At 42.1% G+C, this 10,066-nt stretch overlaps 1 pseudogene; it reads left to right on the top strand.

Annotated features, from left to right (window-relative positions):
• Positions 1-546: 546 nt before the first annotated feature.
• LOC116756878 lies at positions 547-9,583 on the top strand (annotated as a pseudogene).
• The last annotated feature ends 483 nt before the right edge of the window (positions 9,584-10,066 follow it).

Genomic DNA, 10,066 nt, shown 5'->3' with positions numbered 1-10,066 from the left:
TACATTGTTAGCTTAATAATGTAACTGATCTGCATACATAAAGGAACAAGAGAAAGGAATGGATGGGGGAAGGGAATTAACATTACTGGCCTCATATCCTATGCTGTGCCCTCTGCAAATGAGAACTTATTGATATAGTGCCTCACAGTTTGTAAACTGATTTTATATAAATTAGGTCTCAAGTACCCTTTGTCTTATAGGACAAGTGTAAATATATTTTTGTTTATTTTGTTTGTTTCTGCAATTTTATAAAGAGTACAAGTGATGCTGTTTTATGTCCTATTTGGAGCCTGAGAGTTTCTGGTTCCATAACCAGAAGCTGCTACCTAGCCCTTCTAATGGAATGGAGAGCTAGTTTATTCTTAGACTGTCTAGGTCTGAACTTGCTCCGAATCTCAAGCTTTTCTATCCACAAAACACTCAGGGGCTTTCAACTATTTTTCTATATATTAGATTTATCGGCACTAACTTTTTAAAAAGTGCAGGCTCGCGTTTCCTGGTGCAGTCCGCTTGTGCCCTGAGCTGCGCACACGGGGTGACTGTAGAATGCTGCACTTGGTACCTTTTGCGGTTCCAATCGCGGGTGACAAAACCTTGCTGGTGTGGGAGCTGAGCTCTGGACCCACGGCCGAGGCCTTGCAAGTGAGACGAGCCGGAGCGGAGGGCTGGGTGGAGGAAGCCGCCCCGCGCCCCAGTAACTGGGCGCCCCGGGGTACTGCTTCAGCACCTCATTTGCCTGTGGTCTCCGCTGAGAGGATTCTTAGTTCTAGAGCCGACCTGAGCAGTCAGCTCGCCCCCATAGAGTTTTGAGAGATAGTTCCCAACAGACGGCATTGCCTCTTAATGCTTCTCGAAGCTTAGGATTTCAGAGGGAACTTGTTCATGAAATGAGAAGTGTTTGGAGTCGTAGCCTCACCACAGTTACCTGTGGCGAAGGGCTGGGGGAATATAAGGGAATGGGCGGTTTGGTTTCCTGGGCCTGAAATTTCCTGCACTTACTTAGCGTGGGATCACCCTACAGCATTCTCTCTTCACAGTCTTCTCCTGGTTTGGCCTTCTGTATTCGGTCCGAGTCTTCCCAAACGCAGGAGTGGCCGGTCCTGGGTTCTATGCCATCATCAAGTTTTATTCAGCAATGGATGCCCACAGAGCCCAAAAGGCATGTGACCAGAAGCAGCTTTTTCACACATCTCCAGTGAAGGTGGGTCCAAATGTGGACTTCTTCGCTCTACTGGGATGAAGTGCTGAATTTAAAACTAATAGGCCATCGGGAATTCCCGGGCGTTCCAGTGGTTAGGACTCTGCACTTTCACTGCTGAGGGCCCGGGTTCAATCCCTGGTCTGGGAACTAAGATGCTAGGGGGAAAAAGAAGAAAAAAAAAAAAAGGCCAGCGTTTGTACAGCACTGTGGTGTACAGAATGCTCTCAGGTGCACTGCTCCACTGATCCCCCGGTTCCCCAGTTGTTTCTTTCTTTTTATTAGATGAAGGAACTCGAACGCAGGATGGTCAAGTGAGTTACTTAAGGTTCATGACACTAAATGTGGAAACTAGAGGCCAAACCCAAACTTAACTGATGTTAAACCCCATGTCATTTTATGCTGCCCCTTAATTTAAGAAATCTTCACAAGAGTCTTCCTTATATTGACTTTTATGTGGATTTTAAATGTGTGAGATTGACATTTTTTTTCTAAATTAATTAATTAATTAATTTTTTGCTCTGTTGGGTCTTGTTGCTGCGCGCCGGCTTTCTCTATTTGCGGCAAGCAGGGGTTGCTCTTCGTTGCCGTGCGTGGGCTTCTCATCGCGATGGCTTCCCTTGTTGTGGAGCACGGGTTCTAGGCACGCGGGTTTCAGTAGTTGTGGCTCACAGGTTCTAGAGCACAGGCTCAGTAGTTGTGACACACGGGCTTAGTTGCTCTGCGGCATGTGGGATCTTCCTGGACCAGGGATCAAACCCGTATCCCCTGCACTGGCAGGTGGACTCTTAACCACTGTGCCACCAGGGAAGTCCCGAGCTTGACAAACTTTTGTCAGATGTAACATAAAGGAGGCTTCATCATCATCATGACTCTCAAACTGCCTATTCAGAACTCCCTTCAGATTCCAGAAAATGGTTAAAATATTCTTTAATGCATTGTAGAAACCTTATTCCATATGAACTTACCATCCAGTTTTACTTTCCTAGAATTAACATTTCATTATGTGCCTCCATTCAGCCACCATTCCTTTTTCAAGGACCTTTTCAATTCCTCTGAATAAGTGAGTGAGGCTTAGATTTCCCAGACCTTTCCCTTTATAATTGTGTGTCTTCTCGGATTGGCTTATTGCTCTGGCTACTTCCTACTGACCTTGTTGCGTCTTCTCACCCATATTTCTTTACTCACTGATTTCACCTTTATTGAATCTGAGAACTCTCCTCAGATGTGACTCCAGGTACACTACCTCCCACTTCTGTACCCTGTTTAACACCCTCTTCAATCCTCCTGTACTCCCTGGGATTGAAATGATTTTGTGTCAGACATTCTTTAATTTGCGGACCCTGCGACCATTTCACATAACCACTCAGATATTACAGATGGTCCTGGAAAGATTATGAAACAGTTACTTGGTGTCAGTTGTGAGTAATGAGTTCTTTTCTTATATTGGACATTAAGACCATACCATAAGCGTAGGTTGTGAGATTTTCACAGCATAAAGCCTGTCACTGTTAGAGTAATGAAGAAAATGTTCTCCAAGTCACTATAGAGTTGAGAGGAAAGGGCATTCGTATTAGATTTCTTTATTTAATACAGAGCTTTAGTTTACTACCCACAACACCGAAATATTTCCCTACTTTACTTATGACGTTCTTTTTCAATTTTATTTTTTTATTTGCTTGCACTGGGTCTCAGTTGCAGCAGGTGGGCTCCTTAGTTGCGGCTCAAGGGCTCCCCAGTTGTGGCATGTGGGCTCCCCACTTGCAGTAGGCAGGCGCCTTTTTCTGTGGCTTGCAGGCTCCTGAAATGTGGCGTGAAAACTCTTCGTTGCAGCATACATGTGAGACCTAGTTCACTTACCAGGAATCGAACCCAGGCCCCCTGCATTGGGAGCACGGAGTCTTAACCACTGCAGCAGCACGGAAGTTCCAATTATGTGTTCTTTTATTCATTGGCAGGTATACATACTTCTTATCTTACTTCCCCTGTGCTTTTTATAAATACAGAAAAGAGAATAACATCTTAAAATAAAATGAAGGAAAGGCCTAATGCATCTGAGTTTTTCTCAGTAGCACGAAGGGAAAGGATTGCCAGCAAGAACTGTGGCAAGGTTATCCCAGATGTCAGCTGTCTCTACTACCTACGGTCTCAGAGCCTTTCTGAAGATACCTAATTGTCCAGGGCAGCTCCATTTGACTCACCGTACAGGGCCTAGCCTCCCATGTGACACTCAATATTTAAAAATTAGTCTTCATTTCTCATTCCCAGCAGGCAGCTTCAGTTGGAGAAAGTAATTTCATTTTCTTATGTACTCATTCATTCACTCAGTCAACAGACCATCACAAGTCAACATACATCACTCCTTGTATGCCATGATCTATGCTTATTTCTGGTAACAAGGGAAGAATAATATATGGTTCCTTCAAGCACTTAAGGAGCTCATAAACTAGTGACAGAGGAAGATGCACAAACAAATCAATAAAGAATTAACAATGCTTTGACTTTATTTGTATTATTTGAATTTTTATGACTATATTTATATACTATACCCTGTTCAAAATGGAAATGGACATTTAAGAAAGAACTAGTGTTATAAAAACTCCGCAGTAATATGTAAGTTCTTTAGAGAGTTAAGACTGGAAATATTTGCACTCTCAAAGAAGCCTGTTAATGCAGATGAACCTCTAATTCTTTTGGTTCCTTTATTTACATTCATAGAGGTATATGTATTCCCTCTTCTAACAGGGGTTAGTAACGTGGGGAGGGGGTGCTACAGATTAAGCTCCTAATTCAGTGGCAGGTCCATCTTATCTCCTCTTCAGGTCATATTCTCAAGCAGGAGCTACAGGGTGAGATGAGTAAAACAGTTCACTTCCTTTCCTTACCCCCAGCCCCATAATAGGCTTCTGCTGGGCTTCCTTGGTTCTTTCATCATTACTTTCACCACCAGAGGTCAGGGAACCTTCTGGTTAATCAGGGGTCCTGGAAATGATGCAGAAAAGTACTGACCTAAAAATAATAAATAACATTTATTTAGGGATCATTGTGAACTCATTGCTTAAAATTTCCTTACTTAATCTTCACAACCACTCTATAAAATTGGTATTGATAAATCTCAGGTATATCCAAAATGAGTCTCTATGTAGGGTTGTGATATTTTTAGGTCTTTTATGTCTTTAGGTTCATCTCTGCACCAGATCTAAGGTGGTTCAAAATAATACACTTGCCCTAAAGAGCTCCAGATGCCAAGAATTGGCAAATTACTACTTTGGGTGGGTGGTCAAAAAGGATCATCAAGGTAAACTCTTTAGATTTTCTTTGACTAACCAGACTCCTTTCAACACTGAACTCCTAGACTTTAGATAGAAGAATAGAACCGGGCTATGGGGAGGAGATGTGAGAGACTTCCACATGGAAGTATCTGAGCATTGGCCTGCCACCTAGAATTAGTGATAATCTCAATGACTTGGATGGTGGTGTCCATAATTTTCTCCAGTATTTGTATGGTATATCATAAAAAAAATAGTTGTCCATATCTAGTCATTCATTTGCAAGTCTCACTTGATTTTGAAGGGATAGCATATCTAAACTATTACCTGGGATTGCTGGAGTTTAGTACTTATTTCTAACAACAGAATATGTTGAAGTCTATTCTTTACTTCAAAATCCTAACAGCTTCAGGATCTTTCTAACCTTGAAGAAAGAGAAAATGAAGATACTGTGCCACCACTTCAGAAGCAAAGCCTGAAGTTCTTTTGTGCTTTAGAGGTGGTGTTTCCCTTCCATGAGTGCAGGAGTCCTGGAGTTGTCATGGCTGTGGAACTTTTGCATAAGTTGGAGGAAGGTCTGTTTTCCAGTATGTAAGTGTGTGGGGAGGTGAGCGAGTGGGATTTCTCTTTTTTCCTTTCTTTCTGAAACTCCACTTTTCAGATACATCATCACCTTTTCTAAGCAACTAAAGCCCTGGGCAGAATTTTTCTGCCCGACAATATAGGTTTTTATCTTAGGCGATACCTGACAGCACCTTAAACTTTAGAATTTTAGAAATGACTACATGCCAAGAAGCTTAGGAGGAGGGAAAATGAGGAATTTTTTTTTTTTTGGTTTATAATTATTTTTGTGCTAAAATAGTCCTTCAAATACACATGTCTTCTGGCCTTCAGTTATCCCAACAAAATCATTGTCTAAAGATTGAAATAAACTCTTGTGTAAATGTTCAGTCCTTTGCCTCCTACAAAAGGGCCTGAGCAGAATATGTAAATGTAGATCCCTAGAAAGGGGATTCCGATTGGTACTGAGTTTTTTCCTAGAATTCAAGGCACTTGGCCTTAGGATTTTAAGTCAGAGGCAGGGCTGTTAGCGAATGGGGTGGAGGAGGCTCCACCATTCGCCTGAGCGGGTGATGGTTGAGGAGAGGCCCGATCATCTGCACTACAACCAAATGTATCTCACTGTATGAATCCAGCCCTTTATACACACGAGAGCAGGGTCTGTAGCATTGTAGCCTCAGCTTGTGTATTTGAAATCTGTGAGTAATATGAGATTTGTGCCACGTTTTTGGTTTGCATTTCCCGTCTAGTGTATTATGAACATCCAGAATACATCTGAGCAGTAAAAATGTGCCATTCCAGGGTATACCTACAACAGAGACATTCACCTGTACCTCAGTGTTGTGCCTGCCCTTAATCACTAAGGTTATGATGTAAGAATCACAGATGCATTTTTAGTTTTAAACATATAACCTAGAAATCAGTTATTCATATGGGCATTTTAAATTCATCTGTTTTGGTTGGATTTAGGGTCATTATCATTCCTTATAGGAAGGAAGGTAACCCAGAAGCTTGCTATTCAGAAGGTATGACAGATGCATTCCCGAAATTGCTGATTGTGGTTTTAGGTAAGACCTTTTTGATTGTCGTTGAAGTGCTTCAGTTTCAGTGAGCAAATAAACTTATTTGAAAAGTTAATTGGTTGAAAATAATGGTTATCTAAAACATTACATATTCTTTCATTCACCAGATGCTTTCACAGCAGGAGTCTTATATTTGTTCTTTGTGTCATTTATGAGAAGAACGACAGCAAATATAATTGTCCCCAGTGTTTAGATGTAGAATCACTTGCCTCAGTTCATACAGAAAGTGTTTGATCCACTTCTTCCTCAATTGCTTGCTTCTCATACAGAATAGTGTAGTGATTATAAGCCTTGGACACCTGTGTTTGAGTCCTAACCTTTTCTCTTAGATTTTGTTATTGCAATTTTAGATTTTTGTAGTCAGAGACATTTGTAGGTATTTAATATCTCTAAGCTGCAATTTCTTTATCTGCAAATAGGGTTAGTAATTGAGCTTACCACCAAATGGGGGATATTGTAAGAGTAAATGAGATGATGAATCTAAAAAGCTTAGAGCTACGCCTGAAACATAGTAAGCAGACAAAACATATTGACTGTTATTATTACTGCTGTTTTCTTGTTGAAGAGTTTATTAGACTATGTTTTTGGAATCAGTTTAATTTCAGTTTTCATTTCTGATATATTGGGTGAGTATGATTCTTATATAATAATCGGCTACGTTTTTGTGAGCCTTGAAACTGGTCATGCTACTGAAGAGTGTTGATTGTGTTCCCTATCGAGTTATACAGCAGTGAGAATGTCACAGGCTGTGCCCAAAGGAAACTTTATGATTAGTAGATTCCCGGAACAGAATTGCTCCCCTGCTTCACAGCCCTGCAGGCTGAGAGACTGAGAAATCCTAGCTAAGTTGTCAGAGACCTTCTTTGCTTTTAAGAGTTGACCCTGGATTGGTCTTGGCCTTCCAGCCTGGGCAGTCCTTCCAGTGAAGTTTGACTTCCCTGGTCATCAGGCACAATCTCCATCAGCTGTCAACTCTGGGTAACAACCTTTAAGAACCAAACTAAATGCCTGGGCTGTTTGTGCCTAATATGCCAAGGTACTCCTTATATGTACCAAAAACTCCTTAGACTAAAAAGCCTGGTGGCCCTTGCTTGCCTTGAGGAAAGCTGTATTGTCCAAAATGTACATGGGCCAGTTTCTGCCAGTAGAGTGTTCAAATGCTCTCTCTCTCTGTCTCCGTCTCTAAAGCTTTGTTCATTGTAACTGGTAGAATTGTGATCCCAAGGAGTAGGCACTTTTCTTGCTTCTAATAGGAAGTATCTATTATAGTCCAGTGGTATCTATCCCAGGTTTGAGCTCACTTTGACCCGCACCTAATGCCTTCCTATTTAATTGTATTGTGGTTGAACGTTTTTCTTTCCACAGCTTTTTATTTCTATGTCCTTACTCCTTAGTTCTTATTTCTAAGTTCGTAAAGTTTATGAACCAACGTTGATACTTCTTATATATGTTTTCACAAATAGTTATAATAAAAACTGAAGTGTCAGATGAGGGAACTTCTAGGAAAATGCTCTTATTTTCTGCTTTTAGAAATCAAAAGAATGTCTAATTTTTCGGTGCTACCATTGTATACAGGAAGTTTTAGAACAAGAAAGCTTCTGGATTGATCCTTGTTAACTTGATTTCAGAAAGTGGTAAAACAGCTGTGGCATCTAGACCCTGTGAAGAGGTCACAGATGCTCCAACCGAAGAGGAACTACAGGGTTTAATTCAAGTATGTGGAGATAAAAACTCAAGGGGTACACAGCCAGTGTAGCCATAATTCAAAACAACGAGCAGGATTTCGAAGACTTCGTCCTGTCTACTCATCTCTGTCTTCCTTAGGAAAAGGTGAAACTCTGAAACTGATTTTGAGGCAGGAAATTTCTAGGACTTTCCCAAGTTCCGAGCCTTGTCTCTGGCCCCTTATTTGAAGTTTGGAGAACAGGATTGAGGGCCATCAGTGTACGTCTACAGTTGTGGACACAGGAGAAGACACAGACCCTTTAGAACTCCCCTCAAATAGAATAGCAGGGATTTGGGAACAAAGTAACTATGGTCTTAAGTGTGATTATGCTACACTGTTTAAAAACTATTCATGCCTTTCAAGTAAGGTGTATTACTCAGAGCTCATATATATCTTGTGTTAAATATTTTGCCAAAGAACCTTTCTGTAAATCAGTTATATGGGTACCTCGAATTAGGGATAAGTTGTCAATGTAATTTCTAAAAGAAAACATTAATGTACTGCATATAGGATTTTTATTTAAAAGGAGCAAAAAATGTTTTTCATACCATTAACAGCTTAATTTGGGGCAAGATTTCTGATTATTTAAGTCACCCCAATGTTGCAAAGTTTGTTTTTAGGGGAAGAAAGTAGAGAAAGAAAAGGTGGTTATGTTCTGAAAAATGAAAAAATTTTGAAAGTTTTTCCTGTACAAAATAATTATTTCATTTCAATTTAAATCAGTCAAAGAAACTTCAAACGTATCCATGTTTGGGCTTTAAGAAGTCTAGCTTCGGGCTTCCCTGGTGGCGCAGTGTTTGAGAGTCCGCCTGCCGATGCAGGGGACACGGGTTTGTGCCCCGGTCCGGGAAGATCCCACGTGCCGCGGAGCGGCTGGGCCCGTGAGCCATAGCCGCTGAGCCTGTGCTTCCGGAGCCTGTGCTCCGGAACGGGAGAGGCCACAACAGTGAGAGGCCCGCATACCGCAAAAAAAAAAAGTCTAGCTTCCTGTGAAATGTGAGAGGAAAGGATTCCATATTGATAGTAAAGATTTTGGAAACCTGATTATAACAACAGATCCTCTCCTAAATGAGGCCAATCTTGGAATCAGTTCCGTTTAGAAACCATTATGTGCTAGGCACTGGAAATAGGATGAAGCTCCTCCTCTCTTGGAGTTTAGGTGTTAAAGGTGTACCAGACAATTAAAAAGGACTAATATTAAATAGATTATAAAAAGGACTGTGAAGCAAGTAAACTGGGTGCTAGTTCCAGTATTTCAAGAAAATTACTTAACATGCTGACTTTAACATTCTAAGTGTCTTCTCCATATGTGCACACAGGGTAGACCTGTGGAAAGTGACACTGTAGTTTTTTCTAGATTAAGGGCTCTGTTGAGACAAGGTGGGGTGGGGGAAGTTTTCCCATGCTAATGTAAAGGGCCATTCACTTGGTTTTAGACTCTTTCCCAGAATGAATTGCTCACCTGCACCAAATCCCTCCTACAGAAGTTCTGGAGTCATCACTGATTCAGTGGTGACCCCCTAATCATAGAGTGGTGAATGAATCATGAGACCTGAATACTGAGAGTTTGCAGGAAATGGCAACAGTTTAGCATAATTGTAAGGAGTGTCCCCCTCCCGCCACCCTAACTGGTGCTCATTTTGCAGGTCAGCTACTTTTCATGTCAGCCGTGTAGCCAAGGCAGGAAGAATGTCTCTCAGATTTCAGCTTTTAGGAGGAAGAGTTCAGATTGCCAGAAATGGACTAGCACTTTTGAATTTCCCAGAATGCCAGGTCATTTGGTTTCCTCGGGAAGCTCTGCATCCTTCCCAACGCCCCTCCACCCCTGGGCTGCTGGAGTTTGTTGAACTCGGGTCTGCAGCCCGAATCTCGTCTCATTGTTTGGGGCCAGGGTGGGCAGGGAGGGGTTTGGAAGAGGGCCCGGCAGGAGGTAATTGTCACCTTTGCAAGGGGAAGGATGGCTTGCGCCCTGGGGAGTCTGGGAAAAAGGCCCACTCTGGTTGTGCGGATTGGATCTCTGCAGGAGCCTAATAATGGTGGCGTAACTAAAGACTTCATAAATAAAGGGTGGGACGTTAGGCGGGGGCGGGGCAGGCGGTTGCTAACCTGAGCCCTCGCATCGCGGCGGTGGCATAGCAGTTCGGTTTGGCTCTGAAGGCGGATGTGGCTCCGGCTCCTCACTGGCCTGGGTCGCTGCGCTTTGGAGCCGCCGCAGGTTATGTTGCAGCTA

The sequence above is a fragment of the Phocoena sinus genome, chromosome 7 (assembly GCF_008692025.1).
Source record: "Phocoena sinus isolate mPhoSin1 chromosome 7, mPhoSin1.pri, whole genome shotgun sequence".
Lineage (NCBI taxonomy): Eukaryota > Metazoa > Chordata > Mammalia > Artiodactyla > Phocoenidae > Phocoena > Phocoena sinus.
Note: the sequence above shows the minus strand (reverse complement) of the source record. Positions and strands in the feature narration are given on the sequence as shown.